The following is a 27,529-nucleotide window of genomic DNA, read 5'->3' as shown; positions in this document are numbered from 1 at the left end:
TTGAAAATAACGTTATGACAAAATATTGCCAATTTATGCCAAATTGTGCCTCCCCCTATTGGAGGTAGATTGGGGTACAGGCGGGTGGATGAGAAGGGCAATTCAAGCCAGCTGACGTGGCAAACCAGCGACGCGGTAACTCACGGCACCCCGGCTCTGCTCCACTCCGCTCCGTAAAGCAAAGGACGAAACCCCTCCTCCAGCTCTCCGGTAGCCCGTCAATCCAACAATTCTGCCTCTGGCCTCGGGCCTCGCGGCAAGCCAGCGACGCTGGGACCGCGGAAACCACGGCACCCCGGCTCTGCTCAGGTCCACTTCAGCAATCCAGCAATCCAACAGCCCTGCTTTTGGGCCTCGCAGCAACCGGTGGCAAACCAGCGATGCGATGCGACAGCCACGACACGCTCACTCTGCTTGCTCGCTTGCTCTGCTTGCTTGCTTGCTCTGCTCCGCTCTGCAGAGAACGTGACTCCTCCCAGCACACTAGGAACACGTTCTTGTTCTTTAAACAGTGCAAGAAAAGGGGTTGAAAGTCAGAGCGCCACAGTACCTGGACGTGATTGAGGAGCTTCTGGCTGCCAGATTACTCAAACGGAGCAGCTCACACAGACCCCTCCAAATGACGCCGACGCCGAAAATGCAACTGCACGCAAAGAGCTTCAGGCAGCTTCAGGTGAGTGCAGTGGGTGGCACACAGATTCCGCCTCCAAACGCTGCAGGGCTCCGCTCCTCGAACCGATGCTAAAGAAGACCCGGCCGCTTCAGCCTAAAATGCGGGAAATGCGGGTAAGACCTCCCCGCGCTGCCACCGATGCTGAAAAACCGCTGCCCACTGCCTGCTACGTTTACTCGGGTCACGGCTGCGGCTGCAGCTGAGACTTTTTGGCGGCTCTGCTCCTGCTGCTCCTGCTGCTTCGTGCCTCAATCTCGCACTCGCTCCTCCCTCGCTCATCAAACCAGCTCCGAGAGCAGCTATGCTATGTATATATATATACACCAAGGAATATTGATGAATCAATGCGCCTATGAGTGCCTGTATTTATGATTTTGTAGATGCGTGACTGACTGTTTAAGTGAGTTATTAGGTTCTCAGTGAATGTATGGGTCACTACCTAGATTGTCTGAATGTGCATATCAGTCTGTCAGGTGTATGGGTTGGTGAGGGGGTATATGTGTGGGTGTATGGGTGATTAGTTGGTTGTCTGAGTACATGTATGGTATATGAGTGTCTGTGTGGGTGGGTGAGAGGGTGTGTGACTGCCTGCATAGATGAGTGTGGGTGAGTCATTGGGTGTATGGGTTAGTGAGTGTATTAGAGAAGGGTTGTATACGTGACTGAGTGTGTCTATTGCTGTGAGTAAATGGATGTATCAGTATTATATAGGTAAGTATGTGGTTATGTGAAAGGCAGTATTGGTGAGTGTTGGAGTATATCAGTGACTGTATGTTTGGGTGAAGGATTTTGATAGTGGCTGTATGGGTTAGTGAGTTTGTCGGTGAGGGTCTCTATGGGTGAGTGATTATATGTTAATATCTGTATGAATAAGTGAGTGGATATGTGTATAACTTTATAGGTGAGTAAATGGTTCACTGATTGACTCTATAGGTGAGTGAGTAGGTGTATGAGTAGCTCTATGAGTGACTGACAATGTGTGAGTGGCTGTTTGGCTGTATGAGTGGATATATCGGTGCCTGTATTGGTGAGTGAGTTGGTATACGAGTGGCTGTATGGATGACTGAGTAGATGTGTGTGTAGACCTATGAATCAATGAGTGGGTATGTAAGTACTGGTATGGGAGTGTCAATGGTTTCAAGAAGGGTGTGGAAGTTGGAGTGGGTGTATGAAATGTTACATGTGGTGTGAGTGGGTGCACCAGAGATTCTGTGGATGATTCCATCAGTGATGTCATTTGAGATGTCATCAGTGATGTCACAAACCATATCATGAGTGGTGTAATATGTGAAGTCATAAGCAGTGCATTGCGGGGGCACGAGTTATAGTTAGCTCAGCTAACCTGCTGAATTTCTCTGTTTTTGAAAGAGTGAAATGTCAGCCTAACTATAAAGTCCCTGTACCCTTTGGTGTTTCGGTAAATATCTAAGGTTTTTTTAATTGTATTTGATAACTATAATGTCCCTGTAACCTTTCTTTTTTAAGGGAATTTCTAAGTTTAAAAAAAATTCTATTTCCTAACTATAAAGTCCCTGTAACTTTTGTTTTTTCAGTGAATTCCTAAGGTTTTTTAACTAGCAGCTGCATTTGCACATCGGTGGAGATAGGGCTGAGCCTCCGACCAGTTCTCAGTAATCCCACTTTGTAGGAGTTACAGGAGGTACCAGAAGGGTTTCTTGGCCTCCAAGGTCCCTTAGGAGTAAAGTGAACTTCATGCCCGAACCATTAGTATACCACGAGCCGTCTCTGCAGAGTTGTGGAGAAAGGGGGCGTGGTCTCCAAATACCTCTTAGCAATCTTACTGTTTGGGACTTACTGGAGATAACAGGAGAGATAATTGGGGACTGCCTACCCCTACCGGTACCTCAAGTAAGTCTCACTCACCAATATAGCTCAGAGCTGGTAGGAGGCCATGCCCCTTTTCTCCACTAATCTGCAAAGGAGCCTCCTGGTGCACTACTAGTAGGGGGATAAAGTGTTTTGTGTCGATTTAGATACCGTATATAGATTTCCCGATTCATGCCCTTATATAGGTATAGAAATACAGCCCTTATTTAGACATTGCTCATGCTAACCAAATACAGGCATGGTCAAAGACATCTGATCCTCTTTCTCACAACGAGTTCTTGGAAAACCTGACTCTTAAGCCTTTAGAACTTCCCCTTGACTGGATATTGATTTCTCCCAGAACTCATTTATTATGCATGAACATCTATTCCTTATGGGTTCATTCATGACGTTCTTATGCCCAACTTGTACGTCAATACTGGCATTCCTAAACACCATCAAGGTATAAATATACCTTCACTTGCTATGGCAAGGCACGGTGCGGTTCGGCTACCTATTTGCACGACGCAGCTCGCCACAGCAAGTCCCGAAGGAACTCAAGTCCCCAACTGATGCACTGACCAGTCGCTGTCCTCCCCCTCGCTGAGAATACAGCTCCAGTGTTTCTGATTCCCCTTGCGGGGTGTTAGAGATCGAGTCCCAGGCAAGAGATACCAACCTCTCTCATTCTAAGGTATGGAGCTGATTAGAACCAAGAGAAACTTTTGGCAACTCTTGGCACAACTAAACTAAACTAAACTAAACTAAAGCTAAACAGCACCTACTTCTTCCCACATACTATACTTAGGTTAGGTATACTGGGGTAGGATTCTTTTTAGAAGCCCCAGTTGAGTAATTTAGCCTGTGTTATTTATGTATGTATTTTTATATATGTCATAGCTACAGACCATGCTTTTGCAGTATTATTTTATATTACTGCTAACGCTTTACGCATTATATTTCACATTCTGTCTTACGATTGTAGCAGTTCATATCTCTTGCATGAGAAAGAAGACTGTTTAATACACCCTTTTATTGAAAAGCCTGTGACTCTATTTCTGTGCAACTCTGTAGAAACGAAGCATGCACGATTGACTGAGTGAAACTATAATCTATTGTTTCCACGACTCTGAAGATATTGTTCCGGCTCTAAAGGAAACAAAGTTGTCAGAAACGAATCCCAGCTTGTTAATTCGAGAAGGTTTCTAGTGAACTCTGAGTTAGCTGGCACACACAAGTAATTAAGTTTAATGTAACCGATAGAGACATACTGACCTCAGTCCTATGTCAAAACTATAGTGTATATATTCCAATGCGCAGAGACTATCAGGGATATAGGAACTACACTACAGAAGTTCCCTTGGGTATTGAGAGTCCTTAGATGCCAACTAGCCCACCTCCAGTAAGACCCACACAGCTGCAGAGACTTATATGAACTAGGATTATGGTTAATACATGTTTTAAACCTCCCTTTTCTCTACCAGTTTCATTAGAGAGGTATAGCTCACAATGCCTCAAGGAGTGTGTCAGTGCCTTTTAGGGGACAAGATGACACATGTAAAGAAGCCTATAGGTAGTAGACTGCATCTGTTACACACTGCATTCTCTCCAAATGTGTGTAGTAGAAGCTGCATGCATCACTTGCTTTTCATTATACAAGGTAACCACATATAAAGCTGTGTGTTCCAGTGCTTCCAACACTGATGCCTAGCTAAGAGATCTGTGTTTCTTCAACTGAGAGCTGAAGTAGCTCTAACAAAATTTGTACAGGGGTATGATAGACTATATTGTTTTTAAGTTAGGGCCATCAGCTGCAGCACACGTGTCAGACTAAACGTACAAGTACAAGTGCTGACATACCTTATATATGGTAGCAGTCAGACATTCAAATTTGACACAGTACGCTTTCAGTTTAAAGCACACAGTTCACTATATACGATCTACTTGCAGTATACCGTTGCAGACACTTATATGGAATAGGTTAAAGGTTAATACATCTAGCAACATGTTTTAAAGCCAACCTTTCTCGATTGGTTTCATTAGACCGGCAGGCCTCACAATGCCAGAACTAACCCAAAATGAAAGGCCGACTTCTGTCGTGCCACTCTTGTGAGTGTCAGCATCTTTCTAAAGACCTCAATGAGTGTGTCATTGCCTTTTTATGGGGATGATGACACATGTAAAGAAGGCTATAGATACTAGATTACCTGTGTTTTACCCCACATGCTCTCTACGTGTGTAGTAGAAACTGCATGCATCACTTGCTGTTCATTATACAGGGCAGCCATGTATAAAGCTGTATGTTCAAGTGCTTTTAAGACTCCTGCCTAGCTAAGAGATCTGTGCTTCTGCAACTGTATGCTGAAGTAGCCCTAACACAATTTGTATAGGAATATGATAGACTATATCATTGGTAAGTTAGGGTCATCAGCTACACCACAAGTGTCAAACTAAACGTACAAGTACAAGTACAGATATGCCTAACACATGGTACCAGTCAGACATTCAAATTTGACACAGTGCTCTTTCAGTTTAAAGCACACACATCACTATATATGATATAATTGCAGTATACTGTTGCAGACACTTATATGGACTAGGATGAAGGTTAATACATCTGGCAAACTGTTTTAAACCTCACTTTTCTCTGACAGATTCATTAGAGAGGCAGAGCACTCAATGCCAGTCCTAAGCCAAAATGAAAGGCTGACTCCTGTCATTCCATGCTTCTAAGTGTCATCATCTTTCTAGAGACCTCAATAAGTGTGTGTGATCGTGGGGGTGTCGCGGGCCGGAAAATCAGGCAAGGAGGCCGGATATAGTGGGCTATAGTAGAGTTTTATTGGTACGAAAGTCAATAGACAGGATGACAAAGGCAGTCCTGTACGACGGGTGGTTCTTCCTGGTCGACGATCTTCTATTGCCGGGTCTTGGGATGTTCTTCGTCTCCGTAGCTGGGGAGATACCTCGGAGGGCAACAAGAGAGAGAAGGGACCGTTAGACCGAACTTGGTCTCAATCGTATGCTGACACCGACACCGGGACGTGTGGGGGAAGAAAAGAAGGACTAGTGAGGTAGGGTTCTATGGGGAGGAGGAACGTACGGAAGTCAGGGAAGTAGGTCAGAGAAAAGTGTGTTAGGGTGACGGTGGCGGGAAGAGGGGTGTTTGCAAGGTGAAGTGCTTTACAATAATCACAGTGCAATTAACGTGCGACAAGTGCCTAAAGGTGAGAGGACTTTACAATATATACACTGAACACCTAGCGTGCTCACGGGGAGGTTTACGCTACTCACCCGGTCCGCCGTAGCTCTCCAGTTGAGCTACGGCCGCTCTTCAGCCACCTCCTCAAGGGCTCCACCAGTCCTCCGACCACTCGTCTTCTTCGGCTTGTTCTTCCTCTCGCTCTCCGACACCAGTCTGAGTATCCTGCCACAATGCTCCGACCTCGTCCTCACAGTGGCGTTCGCTTTTCACTGGTGCTGTCGCTGCCTCGGAGGTGGGCCTTCCGGGTTCACGGTGACGTACTTCCGGTGCCTGAGACCCGCTGATAGGTTCCTGGAACAGAGAGAGGGGCGGGGCACTGTGGGTCATGCTGTTCGCTCTGACACGGTTACGGACCCGAGGGGGTTGTCTAACAGTGCGTGAGTGGGAAGTCCTTGACAACGGTAAGGTTTCAGGGGGGCATAGTCCAGGCGGGGGTAAAACAGGGACCGGGTCACATTCCCTTCCCCTAGCTGTCTTTCTTGTACCGGTGGAGGAACTGGGGTACCGGGACAAAAAGTCTGCGTTGCCTTGTTCAGGTCCTTTTCGGTGGCGCGTCTGAAACCGAAAGGGTTGGAGAGATAGGAACCATCGGAGGACCCGGTCGTTATGTCCCTTATTCCGGGCCATCCATTCCAAGGGGGCATGGTCGGTGTAAACGGTAAAGTCCCTACCCTCTAGGTAGTATCTCAGGCTCTCGATAGCCCATTTGATTGCGAGGGCTTCTTTCTCTACAACTGCATAGTTACGTTCCCTAGGAAAGAGTTTTCGACTGAGATATAGTATTGGCTTTTCATTTCCTTGTGAGTCGATGTGTGAGAGGACTGCTCCTAATCCCTGATCGGACGCGTCTGTTTGGAGTACAAAAGGCCGGGAATAATCAGGGCTTACAAGGACAGGACTGGAGGTCAGGGCATCTTTCAGATCGTTAAATGCCTGCCATACCATGGGACTGGGGTGGTTTAGAGCTAGTTCGGTGTGGGTGGCTTTTTTTAATAGGTCGGTAAGAGGGGCAGCCCTTTGAGAGAAGTTGGGGACAAATCTCCTATAGTAACCCAGGAGTCCTAGAAACGCCCGGAGATCTTTCTTTGTCCGGGGAAACGGGAGAGTCGCAATCGCTTTGGTTTTGGACTCCTGGGGTCGGATCAGACCTTCACCCAAAAGGAAACCGAGGTACTGGACGGTTTGGGCGGCCAGGGTGGTTTTAGCCGGATTGATGGAAAACCCAAAGGAGCCCAAGGAAGAGACAACCGCATGCAAATGGATGAGGTGTTGTTCCCAGCTGTCGCTATAGATGACTATATCATCCAAGTAGGCCCCTGCATAGGCTGTGTGGGGACGTAGTACCAGATTCATGGCCCGCTGGAAGGTGGCAGGGGCGCCGTGTAACCCAAAGGGCATGACAATAAATTGGAACAAACCCTCCGGGGTAGAGAAAGCGGTCTTCTTCTTATCCTGTTTTCGGAGGGGGATCTGCCAATAACCCTTGCAGAGGTCAAGGGTTGAAATATATTTGGCCTTCCCTATCCTTTCGACCATTTCGTCAACTCGGGGTAGAGGGTATGTATCAAATCGGGAGACTTTGTTCACCTCCCGGAAGTCTATACAAAATCGGACAGAGCCGTCGGGTTTCGGTACCAGAACTATAGGGGAGTTCCACTCACTGACCGAAGGCTCGATGATTCCCATCCTTAACATGTCCTCGGTCTCCCTCTTTATAACTGCTCTGCGGGCCTCAGGGACTCGATAGGGACGCTGTCTAACCACCTTCCCGGGTTCTGTCTCAATCGAGTGTTCGGTGACGGTAGTGCGTCCCGGACAAGAAGAAAAGACCCTCATTACAGGGGTCAGGGCTGTTTGGAGGCCTTGGACCTGTACCGGCGTTAAAGCAGGGTCCAGACAGGGGTCGAACGGAAAGGAAAAAGGGGGCCTACTTCCCAAAAGAACAGGACGGGGTCCCTCCCACTTTTTTAGATGGTTTACATGATAGATCTGGGACGTGCCTCTTGTGGGATCGAGTTCTATCTCATATGTTACGGGGGTGACCTGTCGTTGAATGGCATAGGGCCCTTGCCACTGGCCCAAGAGTTTTTGGTCTGAGGAGGGCATCATCAAGAGGACCAGGTCACCCACAGCGAATACCCTGGCCTTGGTACCCTTATCATATTGTTTTTTCTGCGTATTTTGGGCCTTTTCCATGTTCTGTTTCACTATCTCTCTTATCTCGGCTAGATGGGTCTTGAGATTGTTAACGTATTCTGGCAAAGGGCGGGTACGGTCAGGCTCAGCTTCCCAGGCTTCCTGGGCCATATCAAGTAGGGTTCGCGGGGGCCTCCCATACAGCAGTTCATATGGGGAGTAGCCCGTACTGCTCTGGGGTTTACATCTTATGGCAAACAGGGCCAAAGGCAGGATTTCCTCCCATCTTTTGGCCTCCAGGCCTAACAGTTTTTTCAGTGTCTGTTTCAACGTTGCATTATACCGTTCGACTAGACCATCCGTCTGGGGATGGTATGCCGAAGTTCGGATTTGCTTTATTCCTAGCGTAGAACAGACTTGTTTGAGTAGGGAGGAAACGAATGGGGTGCCTTGATCAGTGAGGATTTCCCGGGGAAAGCCTACTCTGGTAAACAGTGTGATTAGCGCCTTGGCGATGTTCTGTGCTGTGGGTTGGCGTAATGGGAAGGCCTCCGGGAAGCGGGTAGCGTAGTCTACTATGACAAGGGCGTATCGGCAACCTGTTCGGGAGGGTAACATGGGCCCTATTATGTCCATCCCTACCCTTGTGAATGGGACATCAATGAGAGGAAGAGGTTGTAGAGGTACCTTAGGGGGTCGGTATCGGCTGTTTTTCTGGCAGACCACGCATTCGCGACAGTAGGTTTTAATGTTTTGATGAACCCCGGGCCAGTAAAACTTATCAAGGACAGTCTGGCTCGTTTTTTCGTCCCCAAAATGACCCCCTAACAGGTGACTGTGGGCTAGAAAGAGGACCTTGTCCTGGAAGGGGCCGGGAATCAACAGTTGGGCAGATTGTAAGGGGCCTCCCTTTCGATATAACAACCCCCGTTTCTTAAAGAAATAAGGACCTACTTGTGTGGGGTCTTCCTGTTCTAAGGCCCTTCCCCATGCTTCTTGTAGGAGTGGGTCCTCCTGTTGGGCGGCACGGAACTCTTGATCGGTTTGCCAGGGTGAGTCATCCACATTCACTGGATAGGCAAAGGAAGGGTGTTTCTTCTCCTGTCTTTTCTGATTCCTGGATTTGTGAGGTTTCGGTTCTTTGCAAGGGGAGGATGGACCCTGAGGGTAAGGGGCTTCTTTCCACCATTGAGACAGGGAATCCGTAGTGTCCTGGAGAAGGGTTGGGAGTCCGGGATAGTCGCTACCTAATATAGCTGGCTCGGGCAACGCCGGTACCAGACCGACCGTGAGGTGGGTTCCCGGGTCTCTGGGATGTTGCACCCAGACTTGGGTGGTGGGATAGCGTTTGGTATCGCCATGTACACACTGTATCGCCACTGTTCCGGTTGGTGGTCCAGTGGGAAGAACCAAGTCTTGCGGCCGAAGGACGCTTTGTCTGCACCCGGTATCGGCGAGGGCCAGCAACTCCTGTCCTTCAATGGTCACGGGACAATGAAACGGAGGTGGGGTGTCCCTTGGTGTGTTGCAAACATAGTTCCGAACCATTCCAATTTCCATGGGTACCTCCTTCTGAGGACACATGCGGGCAATGTGGCCAAAGTTCCCACACTGGTAACACTGGGGTCCGGGATTGAGGGGACGATACAGGACTGGAGAGTGTAAGAGTGGAGGAGGTTCCGGTCTTCGAGAGGGCAACGGGCGGGTTGGACGGCTGGCTGTGGGGATGTGGGGTCGGTGCGGGTTTTCTTCCTTACCGCGTTGCAACTCCTGAGCACGGCCATAGGCACAAGCGATTTCTACTGCGGTTTCCAAAGTCAGCCTCGTATGTTGTCGAACCCATCTCTGAGTGGCGGGATGCAAAGAGTTCAAGAACTGTTCGAGATAGACTTTCTCTAATATCTCGTCTTTGGTGGAGTTTTCCGGTCTAAGCCACCGGTTGGCAAGGTCCTTGATGCGGAAGGAGAGAGCGCGCGGATTTTCTTGCGGCCCTTCCTTAGCTTGTCTGAGCTTCACTCTGTACGTGTCGTCGTCGACCCCCAAGCGCTCTAGAATGCATTTCTTTATGTCGGCATAGGGGTTGTTGCCTTGAATGTTGGCTTGTTGATAGGCCGCCTGTAGTTCTCCAGTGAGGAGGGGACCTAGGTATTGGCCCCAACGATCCTCGGGCCAGTTTGCCGCTTGTGCCAGCCTCTCAAAATTTGTAAAGAAATAGTCCGGGTCTTCCCCCGGGACATACTTTTGCAAAACCACGGAGGGGAGTGAAGCCATGGCCCGTGGTTGTCCTAAGACGTCAGACAGTTTGCCCATAGCTTGGTCATGAGCGGTTCCTTGGCCCTTCAAGACGTCATGTAGCTGCCCTCTGTCGTCTTCGGCGGTTTTCAAAAACTTCTCCATGAGTAACCCCAGTTGTTCTTGGGAGTCGGCCATCCTCTTCATGACGGCCTCCATGCTTCCAGCTGATCCCACTTCTGACACCAAATGTGATCGTGGGGGTGTCGCGGGCCGGAAAATCAGGCAAGGAGGCCGGATATAGTGGGCTATAGTAGAGTTTTATTGGTACGAAAGTCAATAGACAGGATGACAAAGGCAGTCCTGTACGACGGGTGGTTCTTCCTGGTCGACGATCTTCTATTGCCGGGTCTTGGGATGTTCTTCGTCTCCGTAGCTGGGGAGATACCTCGGAGGGCAACAAGAGAGAGAAGGGACCGTTAGACCGAACTTGGTCTCAATCGTATGCTGACACCGACACCGGGACGTGTGGGGGAAGAAAAGAAGGACTAGTGAGGTAGGGTTCTATGGGGAGGAGGAACGTACGGAAGTCAGGGAAGTAGGTCAGAGAAAAGTGTGTTAGGGTGACGGTGGCGGGAAGAGGGGTGTTTGCAAGGTGAAGTGCTTTACAATAATCACAGTGCAATTAACGTGCGACAAGTGCCTAAAGGTGAGAGGACTTTACAATATATACACTGAACACCTAGCGTGCTCACGGGGAGGTTTACGCTACTCACCCGGTCCGCCGTAGCTCTCCAGTTGAGCTACGGCCGCTCTTCAGCCACCTCCTCAAGGGCTCCACCAGTCCTCCGACCACTCGTCTTCTTCGGCTTGTTCTTCCTCTCGCTCTCCGACACCAGTCTGAGTATCCTGCCACAATGCTCCGACCTCGTCCTCACAGTGGCGTTCGCTTTTCACTGGTGCTGTCGCTGCCTCGGAGGTGGGCCTTCCGGGTTCACGGTGACGTACTTCCGGTGCCTGAGACCCGCTGATAGGTTCCTGGAACAGAGAGAGGGGCGGGGCACTGTGGGTCATGCTGTTCGCTCTGACACGGTTACGGACCCGAGGGGGTTGTCTAACAGTGCGTGAGTGGGAAGTCCTTGACAACGGTAAGGTTTCAGGGGGGCATAGTCCAGGCGGGGGTAAAACAGGGACCGGGTCACAGTGTGTCAGTGCCTTTTTAGGGATACACATGCATAGGTAAAGAAGCCTATAGGTATGAGACTACCGCAGTTTCACACCACATGCTCTCTAAATGTGTGCAGAAGAAGCTGCATGGGTCACTTTCTGCTCGTTATATAGGGCAGCAGGGCTTGAAGCTGTGTGTTCAAGTGCTTCCATAAGGTCTACCTAGCAATCAGATCTGTGCTTCTGGGACTGAAAAGTGAAGTAGCTTTGACAATATTTATCCAGTGGAATGGTAGACTATATAGTTTTTAAGTTAGGGTTGTCAGCTGCAGCACACCTGTCTGACTACACATACAATTAGAAACATACTCGAGATATGGTAGCAGTCAGACATTCATACTTGGGAGAGTACTCTTTCAGTTTAAAGCACCCACCTCATGGACTTCTTGCACTGTACCTTTGCAGGGACATATATGGACTCGGATAGAGGTTAATACATCGGGAAACAAGTTTAAGCCTCGCTTTTCTGTACCAGTTTCATTAGAGAGGCAGAGCTCTCAATGGCAGGTCTAAGTAAAATGAAAGGCTGACTCCCGTCATGACACTCTTTAAGTATCAAAAGACACACAGATGATGGACGGAATGCAGAGCAAATCAAACATTCACCCCCAGTCTAGAGATCTGGGTTAAATCCATTGTTCTTTTGGTCACCATTAAGCATGGGCGGATTTTGCGAATTGGCAATCCGCGAACTTGCGTATTTACGGATTCGCAATCCGCAAAATCCACGAACTCTCGCGAATTTGCGTTTTTTTTGTGTTTGCAAGGATTTCTGCCAGTTCGCGAGGGTTCTGTACCAGTTCGCAATTGCAAACTTACTTGTCGGCTCGCAACGGCCGCGACTATGTTGTTTCTACATCTGGTTCATCATCACAGGTTCACAGCACCCTCTGTTTCACCACTGCCACCCTGTGGTACACCCATGCCACCCTCTGGTACATCACTGTCACCCTCTGGTTGGTTTATCACTGTAGATTATGGGGGTGAAAAAAAGCAAGCACACCTGCCCTGCTTCAACTGACATGAATTAATTTGGGGTTGATTAATATGTCACTGAATTTAAACTTCCAGTCTGGCTGGCACCTGCTTCCTTATCTGTAATTTGCTTTCTGTTGCAGTGCAATTTTTTTTCACAGGACCTTTGTGGCCTATAGTTGCAAGTAGGCAACTGAACTCTGAAAGGGCCCCTCAGGAAGCACTACAGGGAATGGTTACTAATGATAAGATTGAACTTTTGCACCTGCTGAGTGCTTTCAGTTTTGTCTGTAATTGCTTTCTGTTGCAGTGTAATTTTTTTAACAGGACCTTTTTTGTATACTTGTAGCTATTCTCTGAGCCTGCTGTGAGGGTCAGAGCAGGTTCATAGAATAGTTGCAAGTAGGCAAATGAACTCTGAGGGGGCCCCTCAGGAAGCACTACAGGGAATGGTTACTAATGATAAGATTGAACTTTTGCACCTGCTGAGTGCTTTCAGTTCTGCAAAAATCCAAATATCCAGCAGCATCCACAAAAAGTAATCCTTCCAGGTCAAGATCCAAATCAAAGTAACAAGCACATGAAGAAAGCACTGGAAGGAGCCTGGTGGACAGGAACAGGAAGTTGGAGACTGTGGGGCACTTCCTTCCTCCCACCCCCACCACCCAAAATGGACTCCTTGCAAAGAAAAAGTGCAGGCAAATGTCAACCTGAGGAGTTATTCTGATAAAAATCATAATTTTCAAGGTTTATGCTGCCTGCTGGTGGATTTCTTGTGCGAAATTGCAAATTTTGCAATCTCGCAATTGCGAGATTGTCGCTGCCCGCCGCATCTACGTGTTCGCAAGTGTTTACTCCCGCGAAATTGTATAGTATTCTAGTTGGCAAGTGCGACCAAGCAAAAAATCAGCTTCGCACGGATTTTACGAATTTTCGGCAAGTTCGCGAGAGTTCGCGGATTGCGAATTTACCGAAAATCCGCAAAATCTGCGAGCGGAACGGATTTTACGCCCATGCTTAGTGACCATGCCACCCTGGTTTAGACCCAGCCATATGCAAATCAGTCCTTACCGTGAGCCTCATGGAAACACTCCAGACCAAACTGCCAAGCCAGGTCCTCCCTGGACAGGATACAGGCATCACTGGACCGATTTCAGGGCATCACCCTTCATCAGCCAGGCGAGTTTGAATCCAGTGTCACAGTGAGCCCGGGACCCACGTCTGGGCATACCCGATGCATTTAGGGTGAGAAAGCAAAAGACACACAATGATGGATTGAATGCAGAGCAAATCAAACATTCACCCCCAGTGAAGATATCTGGGTTAAATCGATCGTTCTTTTGCTCACCATGCCACCCCAGTTTCGACCAAGAAATATGCAAATCAGTCTTTACCATGTGCCTCATGGGAGCAGTCCAACCTGAACCTGAACGGCCAAGCCAGGTCATCCCTGGACAGGAAACAAGCATCCTGGGACCGGTTGCAGAGCAAATCAAACATTCACCCCCAGTCAAGAGATCTGGGTTAAATCCATTGTCTTTTGCTCACCATGCCATCCCAATTTAGACCCAGCGATTTGCAAATCAGTCTTGACCCAGTGCCTCATGGTAACAGTCCAGTCTGAACTGCCAAGCCAGGTCCTCCCTGGACCGGAAACAGGCATCCTGGGACCAGTTTCGGGGCATCACCCCTCATCACCCAGGCTAGCTTGAATCCAGAGGCACAGTGAGCCAGGGACCGACGTCTAGGCACACCCGGCTCACTTAGGGCAAGAAAGCAAAAGACACACAGATGATGGATGGAATGCAGAGCAAATCAAACATTCACCCCAGTCAAGAAATCTGGGTTAAATCCATCGTTCTTTTGCTCACCATGCCACCCCAGTTTAGACCAAGCCATATGCAAATCAGTCTTGACCCTGTGCTTCATTGGAACAGTCCAACCTGAACTGCCAAGCCAGGTCCTCCCTGGAAAGGAAACAAACATCCTGGGACGGGTTTATGTGCATTATCCCTCATCAGCCAGGCTAGCTTGAATCCAGTGGCACAGTGAGCCCAGGACCCATGTATGGGCATACCTGTTGCTACCGTGATGCATGCCTAGCTAAAAGATCTGTCCTTCCAGGACTGAATGCTGAGCTACCTCTGTCTATATTTCTCCAGGGGAATGATATAATGTATATTTTTAAGATAGGGTATTCAGCTGCACCACACATGTCAGACTTCACATACAAGTAGAGACATAGCTGAGACATTGTAGCAGTCAGTCATTCAAACTTGAGAGAGTACGCTTACAGTTTAAGGCACACACCTCTATATTTAAGGCGTTCTTGCAGTGTACCTTTGCAGAGACTTATATGGACTCAGATAGAGGTAAATACATCTGGCAACACGTTTTAAACATCACTTTTCTCTACCAGTTTCATTAGAGAGGTAGAGCTTGCAATGCCAGGCCTAGTGTTAGCATCTTTCTAGAGACGTCAATGAGTGTGTCAGTGCCTTATAAGGGACAAGATGACACATGTAAAGAATCCTAAAGTTACTAGCCTACCTCTGTTTAACACCACATGCTCTCTAAATGTGTGTAAAAGAAACTGCATGAGTTGCTTTCTGCTCATTAGATAGGGCAGCTGGGTATGAAGCTGTGTGTTCAAGTGCTTCCATGAGGTCTGCCTAGCTAGGAGATCATTGCTTTTGGGACTGAATGCTGAAATACCTCTTTTGTATTTGATTTCTATTTTAATGAGTAGTTTGGAATGTTTATTTAAGAAATACGGAACGTAAGATCGAATGTGTGTTTTGACACATGCCTCTGGAAGGCGCTTAAATGATAACTCATCAAAGCTAAAACACATAAATCAGCTGTTCTGTCAGTTGGCACTTCATGAGACTTGGTTTCTCATCCAATCACATCTCCCATTATTTTACTGTATTACAAAACAAGTGCAATATTTACACTTGCATATACTGCACAAGCTGTTTATCGGGTCTTCATGCTAACAAAACAGCAAGAGGCCTTTAGCTCAGGGACAGCACATTTGAACACTGTCGGCTTAAAAGGTATATCATGTTCGTACCACTCATCAAATCTCCCAAAAGGCACTGATTTATACTAAAATAACACACATAATCTACTCACTTTTAAGGGTTTCCAGCCTGCCTTCATCAGTCACTGGTCTGATGTTGTGTCGGCTGCTTTCCCCCTCTGTGGCAACTGAAATCCATGGTTCCAGAGGCGGTACCTTGAGGTAAGTGAAGTCTTAGCTGTCCCTGAGACTTCATGAACAGGAGGCTAGCTCTATTTCAGACCCTTGGAGATACTCAGTGACAAATGAAGAAAGTTCAGTCCAGTCCTCACTCACGCCTACAAATGCCTACATAAATACCTCAACTGCAGAATCAACTTCCACGTACCTAAAAGAAATCTTCGATCGTCCAACCTCGCACTGGCCGAAACCCCATGCATCCACAGAGCCAGAGCATGCGGAAGATCCGTCTCTCACATTGCAGCCAAGACCTGGAACAAGCTAATGGCAGACATCAGACGCACCCCCTCCCTGAACTCCTTCAGGAAGACTCTCAAGACCTGGCTCTTCGGCTAGACAGAACTGTGCCTTGAGACTCTCACGGGTGAGTAGAGCACTTACAATCCCCTGATTGATTGAAAGAATTGTTTTAAAATTCTATTAATTGCCCATCAATAAATATTACACAAACCATGATAAAATATAACAAGCATTGACAAAGCCAAAAGGCTAAGCCCCAATTCAAGGGCTATTGGCCTTGTGAACATGTGCTTCATCACCAGTCTAAGTACAAATCATTGACGTGTTTGTACCACTGCTTCTATTGCCAGTTGCAATTGACACCCTTGTCCAGTCCACAGCACACTACACACAGCAGAAGGAGCAGGCTTCGATGTGGAGCACATTAGCACTTCATATGAGTGCCCCTTCTATAACCGGCACAAAATCATCCACAATTTAGACATGGTTTAGTCACTCTGTGAGTGTGCAGATACATTCTGCAATTGGGTCAAGTATACATTTTAGGCACAGCATACTACACACAACACACGGAACAGGCTTTGTTATGGGGCACTTTAGTAGATCTTTCGTAGTCCATCACCAGTGTGGTTTTCTGCACACAGCAGTTCCCTTTTGGGGATCTCTAGTTGATAATGGTTTGCATATTTGTCCAAATATGGACCCTTCCTTCTATTCAGGATGAGGGAGGTACTCTACTTAAATGGCCCCTGCACACCCCTTGGAAGCTTGGTACGAGCAGTCAGTGTATAAAGCATTTGCACATAACCAACATTAATACAGGGAAAACACTACAAAAGGACACCACACCAGTTTGTGGAGAAGCGTGGCTCAGTGGTTAGAGGCGACAGACCCGGAAGCTGAGATCAGCCGTGGACCAGGGTTCGATTCCCCGCCTCGGGCTCCTAAATTCCACGGACTCAATAATTCTCGTTCCGGTGCCTACTCGACTCACGGGGTCACACTCTGCGACTCTGGGCAATAGCTTGCTTAATCTCCACTACGGCCCCTCGCGGCGGGATGCCTGGCTTTCACCTTGTGGATACCCTGCCGGGGTATCTCACAGGGGAATACCAGGACGGGTTCCCTAAGCAAGCGCTTAGATACCGTGTCAGTGATTTGCGCTATATAAATACATGTACATTTACATTTACATTTACATTTTAGAAAAATAGCCAACATTTATCTGTGCAACCAAGACCAAGACGATAAAAGACCAGCATACAGTAATCAAAAATATGCACATTATTAGAATGACTTTAAAATGCAGTTCCTTCAAGCTGGTAGCTCTGTCTGGGGCTACATCGGTGCTGAAAACAACAGAATCCAACAGTTCCGGTTGATCGCATTGGTGCGGACCAGCGTTAGTATCAAAAGACACGTATACAGTACCTTTGGTTCCAGCTAACCTCGAGGTGTGAGACGGGCGTGGCAACTGTCGCGGTTTCGATGTGAAGCATAGCAGTGCTGCGTGCGGTGCCCTCAAGTTGCAGTGCAGGCAACGGCTCGTTGATGATAGTCCAGTGGGATTGGTGAGACCAGGGCTGCGGTGTGGAGTGAGGGGTGCTTGTGGCGGTGCTGACAGGTCACAGTGCAAGCAGCAGTACCGGTTGATGGGAGCTGGCATTGGTCGGCCCAGACTGTTGTGTGGGATAGAGTGGTGCATCATTTGCCTTACGAGCGGTGCCCCCAAACCAAGGTGTTGTCAGGAGTATTGAAGTCAACATGCAGCGTTGTCATTGGTGAGACCAGGGCGGTGGAGTGAAACAAGGCGGTGCTGAGTGCGATGCCCACAGGTCATGGAGCAAGCAGCGGCATGTTGGCGGCAGTGGTCGTCCTTGTCAGTGAGTCCAGGTTTGCAGCACAAAGTGAGGTGGTGACTTCTGCGGTACCTTCAAGACATACCAGCATAGGTGTCGGTAACGGTGTGGCAACTGAAATCCATGGTTCCAGAGGCGGTACCTAGAGGTAAGTGAAGTCTTTGCTGTTCCTGAGACTTCATGAACAGGAGGCTAGCTCTATTTCAAACCCTTGGAGATACTCAGTGACAAATGAAGAAAGTTCAGTCAAGTCCTTTCACTGCCCAAGACAGAAGCAGCAACTGCAGACCAACCCAGCAAAGAAACAACACAGCAAAGGGGCAGTACTCCTCCTGGCTGTTCATCCACCTCTATTTCTTGGCAGGTTCCTTTATCCAACTGAGTTCTTTGAAGTCTTTTTTCTCCATCAGACTTCCAACAGAAGACAAGTTCTACTTCAAGACCCTTGGCAAAAACTCTAACAGCAGGATGATGAAAGTACAATCCAGTCTTTTCCCTCCCCATGACAGCAGCAGCAAGCAGCAGGCCAAAACAGCAGAGCACACAGCAAAGTGGCAGTTCCCCCTGACAGCTTTTCCAGCTCTTCTTCCAGGCAGGATCCTTAGTTCAGCAGTAATCCAAAGTTCTGGTGTCTGGGTCCCAATATATATATACTCAGTTTCTCTTTGTTCTTTTGGGCAGAGTGTATCTGTGCGCAGCCCAAACCAGTGCTGTTCTCTCTGGTCCTGCTTCCAGGCAGGAGGTGAAGACAGCATTGCCCAAGGCAGACCCGGCCCATTCAGATGCAAGGAAAATCTACTCTCACCACTCTTAATGGAGACCAGGCCTAGTCAGGTGCTAGTGAAACTCCTCCCACTACTCTGAATGAAGCCCAAGTCTGTTCAGCCCAGCCCGACACACCCAGAAAAGGCAGGACGCACCTGGAATCCCTCAGTGGCTGTCTACAGTGAATGCGCATCCCCAGCCCCTGTCACTCCAAAGCTAGCCAGGCAATCCACACCCAAGGAGAGGCACACAGGATGGCTAAGCAAGAAAATACCCACTTTCTAAAAGTGGTATTTTCAAACACACCACATAAAAATCATCTTTACTAAAAGAGGCATTTTTACATTCTAAGTTCAGATATACTAAACTCCATTTCTTCATCTCGTCCCAATGGGAAGTTATACTTGTAAGATGTTATATAGTACCTCCCATTCTATCATATGGGACAGTTAGCCTTCCCTTAGTGAAAAAGAAATACACTGTATTTCACTATCAGGACATGTCACACAAAACAGTACATGTCCTACATTTCATATACACTGCACCCTGCACACAGTGGTACCTTTGACTTACCTTAGGGGTGACTCCCATGTAATAAAAGGGAAAGTTAGGGGCTGGCAAGTGGGTGCATTTCCCAAGTCAACATGGCACTAGAGACTGCATGCAGACACTGCAGTGGCAAGTCTGAGACTACTTTCAAAGGCTGTTGTGTGGGTGTCACAATCAGAGCTGCAGGCCCATTAGCAGCATTTGATTTACAGGCCCTGGGCACACACAGTGCATTGTACTAGGGACTTAGCAGTAAATCAAATAAGCCAATCATGGAAACACTTTGCCACTGGATTCAAGATAGCCTGGATGATGAGGGTAATGAATCCGAAACCAGTCCCAGGATGCTTGTTTCCAGTCCAGGGAAGACATGACTGGGTAGTTCGGGCTGGACTGTTCCCTTGAGGCACAGGGTCAGACTGATTTGCATATGGCCAGGTGTGAATTGGGGTGGCGGAGTGAGCTAAAGAATGATGATGGATTAAACCCAGATCAGTTGACTGGGGGAGAGTGCTTGCAATGTTCAACACTCCGCCTATCATCCCCTTAGGTTTTGCTAAACAATAATCCATAAACACAATTTACATGGAGCACATTAGCACTGAATAGCAGTGGTAAAGTCTCCAGAGGATTAGACCCAACAAATGCAGTTTCAAAAACAGGAGGACAAAAAGCTAAAAGTCTGGGGTAGACCCGCTGAAAACACCAAGTGTAAAATGCACTCTTTGCTGATAGCTGTCATAGGTGTGCACCTTCATAATTCCTACCAGATTTCTTATCTACAGGCTCCATTATTAACTCAAGGCAGTTTTCAAGTCAGCAGTGATAATTAATCTATGTTGAAATCCCACAGCCTTTTCCCTCGCAGGGAATCCCAACGCGGTTGTTACAATGACCGTGTTGTGATTCCGCATACCATTACTCCGCAAGACGGAACAACGACTTTCGAAGGGGGGGTGGGGCGCTGGATGTTGGAATAGTATAATTTACTATTCCAACTCCAGTCTGTGTGGACACTAGCGAAGGTGTTGGATTTTAAATCCAACACCTCCCCCCCTCCGCAAGTTGTTGTTCCGACTTGCGGAGTAATGGTATGTTGATTCACAACGCGGTCGTTGTAACGACCGCGTTGTAATTCCCTGCGGAGAAATAGTTTCGGGGTAAAGGTTGTTTACCCCGCTAACATCCCCAAACAAACCTTGTGTTTTGTGTGCAGACAAAATTCAACAACAAACCACATAATCGTCCTCACCAACACATTTACATAATATACCACATACATTCCATCACACCACATAATTCAACATCATACCACAAAATTCAATAGCACACCACATAATTAAGCTCCAATACATAACACTACACAACACAAAATCCCATTCTACATATTTACACTCCATGATGCACAATCCCCCTTCACATAATTACAATACAATCAATACCACATAACTGCTATCCACAGAATTCCACAGAACACCATGCCACATAATTCCACTACACAAGCCCATTCCTCACCGGACAAAGCCACACCACACAATGTCACACTTAACCGTTTCAAACAAACACATATCATTCCACTACAAACCACATACATCAACTCCTTTCCATAATATATAGGTAAAACACATTTACCACATCAATACCTCAAACTCTCGTTTTACTTTATTTTCTAAAGCACATGCTTTTGCCTTAGGGGGTCTGCATCAATTACAAATCATGCATTAAATCCTGTTGGGGGTCACTTTGTAGGCCTTATCTGTTAGTTTGTCTAAACTTAATATACTTTGTCATTTAGAAAAAATGTAAAAGGTTTAAATAAACAGGGCACATAAATACAACATTTAAAATGTATAGTTACAATTGGTGTGTGGGAGGGGAGTTAGAGAATTTATAAACTTTACAAACCTTATCTATTTTTATACACACAATTCTACAGTTCCACATTACACAAGTAAACTAAACATGTTTCAAGTACCTACCACATAATTCAACAAGAAACCACATAACTCAAATCAACAACACAATTACATAAAGCACTACAGACATACATTCCACACCACATAATTCAACATCACACCACAAAATTACAACAGCACACCACATAATAGAACATCAACACATAACACTTCACAACGCAAAGTACCATACCACATAATTACTCTCCATAACTCTCAATCTTACTCCACATAATTCCTATGCACTAATATACACCCACTCCACTCCACAAAACATAAAGAAAAAACAATTACATTTACAATAATATCTCTAACTCTCACAAATGGGAGACCTATTGTATTGCAAATGCTTGTTTAACTAGTAGTTGCATTTGCAGAGTGGTGGACAAAGGGGGCTGGGCCTCTGACCAGCTCTCAGGAATCCCGCTGTGTAGGAATTCCAGGATGTACCAGGAGAGCTTCTTGGCTCAAAGGTCCCTCAGAAGTAAAGTGGACGTTATCTCCTAACCAGTAGTGCACCACAAGCGTTGTTTGCAGAGTAGTGGAGAAGGGGGCATGGCTTCAAAAGACCTCTTAGCATTCATGCTGTGTGGGATTTATTGTAGATAACATGAGGGGTAGTTTGCCCCCAAGGACGCCCTTGGGGCCAACAACCCCTCCAATTACCTTAAGTAAGTCCCATATAGCAGGATTGTTGAGACCTGATAGCAGGCCACGCCCCCGTTCTCCACCACTCTGCTAATGCACCTCCTGGTGCACTACTAGTAGGGGGATGAAGTTCCCTTTGCTATTGAAGGCCCATGGGGCCCAAATACTCCTCCTGTTACCTACAGAAAGTTCCATACAATGGGTTTGCTGAAAGGTTTTTGCTGGCCACGCCCCCTTTCTCTTCCACTCTGCAACCGCATCTACTTGTGCACTACTAGTTGAGGGATGAATTCCCCTTAGCTCCTGAGGGTCCTTGGAGGCCAACTAGCCCTTCTGTTGTGTCCAGTAAGGCTCACACAGCTGGATTGCTGAGAGGTGGTCAGAGGACATGCCCCCTTTCTCCACCACACTACAAACATGCCTCCTGGGGCACTGCTGCTTGGGGGAAAAGTCCACTTTAGTCCTAAGGCCCTCAGGAGGCATGGGGATTTCATCCCCCTATCAGCATTGAGCTGAGAGGTGCATTTTCAGAGTGGTGGAGGAAGGGGGTGTGGCCTCTGAACACCTCTCAACAATCCAGCTGTGTACGCCTTACTGTAGCTAACGGGAGGTCTTGGTGGCTCCCTAAGTACCCTCAGTAGCCAAGGGGACTTCATCCCCTAACCAGGAGCGCTCCAGGAGGGACATTTGCAGAGTAGTGGAGAAGGGAGCAGGCCTCCTGTGTGTTGTCCTTTTTTAATGTTTATTTTTTAGGAAGTGGGGCTGCATGGCACCAGACAGCTCCCCTCCTCTTGTGGAAGCTAGCAATGCTTTTGGACAGAGGGAGCTGCAAGCATGCAGCTCCCTCTGTCCAAAAGCAGTTCTGCTCCGCGGCATGGAATTAGGAGCATTTTTAGTGTTCTCACTTCCATGAAGCAGAGCTGTGTTTGCTATGGCACAGAGGGAGTGGTGCTCCCGCCATGACATAGCAAACTGCAATGTCCTGTGAGTGAGCACCCCGGGACATTGCTGAAGCTGTCCCTGGGCAGTGACCGTTCCCAGGGACATGCAGGACTCTTGAAGGGGGACAGTGCTGCCCCCTCCAATCTTTTATAATGCCCCGAGGAGATTGTGGTCCCCGGGGGGCCACAACAGACCCCCTTAATTAGTATATGTGCCCTGGGGAGGTGGTGGTCCCCGGGGCTGCAGAGCCGCCCCACGCATTATTATGGGATTTAGCCCTGGGGAGGTGGCAGATCCCAGGGCAGGGGATGTCTGCGAGGCCCCCTATTTTATTGAAACTAGCCCAGGGCTAGGTGGCAGTCTCAGGGTAGGGGGGGTTGCGAGGGCCCCCATGACATTGAAATTATCCCCGGGGAGGTGAGAGTCCCCAGCTCTTTTATGAGGCCTGTGTGCCTCCCTCCAATAATTAGTATAAATCCCCCGGACCTGTCCCTCCCAGGGATTATTTTAAAGCAAATGAGAGAGCTCGCACTTGCTTTTGTTTAAGAAATGTTGCTGCAAATTTGCGATTATCATAAATCATTTTTTTTATTGTGTTATGTCATGTCGGGGTCCCAAGGCAGTTCCTTGAACCATCATCTACCCCCTGCCACATTTGGTGTCAGTCTGTTCAGCAGTTGGTGCTGTAGCTATGGCTAAAGGTATCTATGAGAATTAACATTTTAAACGCACCCTTATTTCACTCCCCAAATCCTTGGTCCCCACTGCACCGATCACCCCAAAACTTTCCATGACAATAGAATCGACCTTGGCACTTTTTTGGAAACAATTCATGAAGAAACTACAAAGTTGTAGCTAAGTCAAAAAAAAAATTCCTATGGAAACTAGGTCCTAACTATAACTACCTACTGCTGACTGCTGAAAAGAAGGTTGCTACATTGCTGGTGGTACATGGCAAGACAGCGCCACTGCTAGCGCTAGCAGTATCATCAAAAAGCCTCCCAAACTCTATAGTGAGGCAGCCGGCACTCGAAGTCATGGGATTACAGTCTGTTTATTCAATCATACCCCCTTGGGTCCTGGACCACGAGTGAGATGCGTTTCTGCAGTAACTTTTTCAATCTGAAGTGCGCCAAAATAAATTGACACAAACAATGCACTTATTTTTAGCAGCATATCAAAAAGCATGTCCGATCACTGCAGGGGACAGCTTCACTTCAAAACATTAAAACGCCACTTTAACTTCCAGTATTTAAGTAAAAGCAAAATTAATATTCATCATGAGTTGCCTACCAAAATATATAAAATACACAGTCAATCCTACTGGGGGTTATTCATGTGGTGAAAGCAATCTGTGCATGGTGTTTCAAGGTCCCATCATCCATTCCTTCCACCGACCTAACTATTACAGAAAACAACTTCATTAGGCAAACTTTAACCTTGCCCAGAAGCACCCCCCTAGTCCCACTTAGGCTAGACCTAAATATTAGGCCTATAGCCGAAGCTATTGCCTCATGCCCCCTTCTTTATTGGAGGAGGCTGTGGAGCACCCCGAGCTGGAAAGCTACAGAAGGGAATCGAAGGTGGTTCTAGCCTTACCAGGAGCAGGTAGAATTCCATGGCTAAGTTTTTTAAGACAGTCTCTAGTCCAAATTGGTTATGAAAATCTCTGGCTAAATCCTGAGGTCACTTCTCTAACTATTTCAAAGATAACACTGTCTGGCGCTGTGAAGGACTTTAGTCTTGGAAGGACCATTAGCTCAGTATCATCAACGAGTCTGACTGGTGCCTTCCTGAGCCATAAGTCCACATACAGCTTTGAACAAGAAATAGATGTAATTCAACCCACTTTGGCGAAGAAGCTGTACTTACAGTTTAGATTTGGAACGCTGCCCCTTTATTCTATGACAGATAGGTTGACGGGGGGCCCAGTTCATTTATGCCCCGGCTGTGGAACCGAAAATGAAACCACTTTGCATGTTACTCTCTTCTGCCCAGCCTACTTGTAATATTATGGGTATAAGGGACTACCAAGTCTTCTTTAGGATCTTGAAGTCTGACACAAATCCTTTGATAGTGTCTGCTATAACTAAATTTCTGTTTTCTATGTGGTCTATTTGAAGGAAATTACTTAATTAATAGGGCACTTTATGTTCTTATGCGATGAGACGTGTGAACTATTTGGGATCAACAAATGCTGTCTTAATTTTTTTAAACAATATAATTTTAAAAATATTTAATTTTTTTAATGGTTTTTACAATTTGCCTTCTCCCCTCTGACTGCATATGATGATTATTAATTTTTTTATTCAAAAAATGAACTGCGGAATAATGAAAATGTATATTTTATGTACTTTTATGGTTAAAACTAACCACAATAAAGTTTATTGAATGAATCCATCTTAAAGGTACAAGTAAAAACCAGACTGGAATGTTATTCAGGTCCTCAGCAGCAAGAAAAGCATTTAAGTGTCTTTAAATACACAAAGCCGCATGCACTAAAATTATCTGTTAAAACAATGGTAATCAATTTAAAGCTGCCTTACCGGCTCACTGATGGCTTTCTTTCAAGTAGATCATGCCTTTCTGGTCGAGGTATATCCAGCCCTTGTAATCTAAATGAGACTCTGCTTTCAGAGCTAAAAATGTACACATAAAGGCGGCAGTGAATATTTTAAGTTGAAGTCCCGTGTCCAACGTGGATAAGTCTGACTTTCAGTATCGGAGTCTCATGACCCCACCGCTCGGCCAATGCCATCCTCAGTGCCCAACTACACTACAAGGGAGGTATTCCTAGAGTGAGGTTGAGCCTGTTATGCAAGAACTCTAGTCCCCACCAAGGAAGCCTTTTTTTCCCAGTGTTAAACCTTTCTCTCCACTTCCGCTACCTCTTCGACTCCATCAACACTCTCCTAGTATGGCGACAGACCTACCTGTTATATCTAAAAAGAAGGTTGCAGCATGCTGGCATGCTGCCAGATCACTGATGGTGCACGGCAAGACAGTGCCACCCCTAGATGTATCATCAAAAAACCTCTCCAAACTCAGTACTCAAAGTCAGGGGGTTGCATCCTGTTTATTCAGTCATACCACTTTGGGTACTGGACCACAAGAGAGACACGTTTCAGCAGTAACTCTGCCTTTTTCAATCTTAAGTGCCCCATATTGGTGCTCTATTTAAACATCAAAATCAATTGACACAAACAATGTACTTATTTTCAGCAGCAATTCAAAAAGCATGTCCGATCACTGGAGGGGACAAATTCACCTCAAAACATTCAAACACCACTTTAAATCCCAGTATTTAAGTAAAAAACAAAATTAATATTCATCATGAGTCTGTCTACCAAATCATATATAATTCACATTCAATCCTACAGGGGGCTATTCAGTGGTGAAAGCAATACATGCATGGAGTTTCAAGGTCCCATCATGTATCTTAAAGGTACATGTAAAAATTGGACTATAATGTAATTTGAGTCCTCAGCTGCAAGGAAAGCATTTAAGTGTCTTTAAATACACAAAACCTCATGCACTAAAATTAGCTGCTAAAACAATGTTAATCACATTAAAGCCACCTTACAGGCACAACAAGTACTTTCTTTCATGCAGATCATGCCTTTCTGGTCGAGGGACTTCCAGCCCTTGTAATCTAAATGAGACTCTGCTCTCAGAGCTTGATTTAACATAAAGGTGACTATTCCTATGGAAACTAGGTCCTAACTATAACTTCCTACTGGCAACTGCCAGTAGGTAATGCAAAAAAGATTATATAAAGGACCCGCTCTTAAGAGTCCGAGGTACATCTGGCGAGTTTTGTCTTTCCCAATTAAGTTGGTTTTTCGCCTTGTACCGCCTCAACAAACCATCCCAGCATGTGGTTTTTGCTAACGCAACACGGATCTGACGGGGGAGCACGGACACTGAGCTGATGTTCCGTGACCCGGCTGGTGGCAGCATTGCAGGCAGAGCGTCTGGGGATGCAAGGAGGATCGATTTGTCATCGTTTAGAATTTGTGAGGAAACACAACTTACCTCGAGCAGGGCACGAACAGCACAAATTATTTTTTTATTTGCAGCCCCACAGAAGACAGCTACTATCTTGAGGGCTTCTGGGAGTGGTAGTCTCGTACATCAAACTACGGAATAGAGACTATGAGTTCTGAAATCGGGGCCAGCTGTACTCCAATGACATGGGAGGAGCCAAGAAGGTTAAAAGCAAGGGTGTTACCTCAGATCTGTTTCTGAAGGCATCTGAAGAAGACTTAACCGTTGAAATGCATCATGCCGCAATTGTTCAGCAATAAAGCGATCTTCCTGCTTAATCCCCGCTGTGTCCTTTTGGGTGTCTCGAACAGGAGGTGCCATTATGGCATTATTTTAGCACACAAGCCAGACGCGTGCGAAAGGACCCGCTCTTAAGAGTCCGAGGTACATCTGGCGAGTTTTGTCTTTCCCAATGAAGTTGGTTTTTCGCCTTGGACCGCCTCAACAAACCATCCCAGCATGTGGTTTTTGCTAACACAACCCGGATCTGACGGAGGAGCACGGACACTGAGCTGATGTTCCGTGACCCGGCTGGTGGCAGCATTGCAGGCAGAGCATCTGGGGACGCAAGGAAGATCGATTTGTCATTGTTTAGAATTTGTGAGGGAACACCACTTAACTCGAGCAGGGCACGAACAGCACAAATTATTTTTTGTTTGCAGCATCACAGAAGACATCTACTATCTTGAGGGCTTCTGGGAGTGGTAGTCTCGTACATCAGACTACGCAATAGAGACTACGAGTTCTGAAATCGGGGCCAGCTGTACTCCAATGACATGGGAGGAGCCAAGAAGGTTAAAACCAAGGGTGTTACTTCAGATCTGTTTCTGAAGGCATCTGAAAAAGACTTAACCGTCGAAATGCATCATGCTGCAATTTTTCAGCAATAAAGCGATCTTCCTGCCTAATCCCCGCTGTGTCCTT

The sequence above is a fragment of the Lissotriton helveticus genome, chromosome 8, assembly GCF_964261635.1.
Source record: "Lissotriton helveticus chromosome 8, aLisHel1.1, whole genome shotgun sequence".
NCBI lineage: Eukaryota > Metazoa > Chordata > Amphibia > Caudata > Salamandridae > Lissotriton > Lissotriton helveticus.
Note: the sequence above shows the minus strand (reverse complement) of the source record.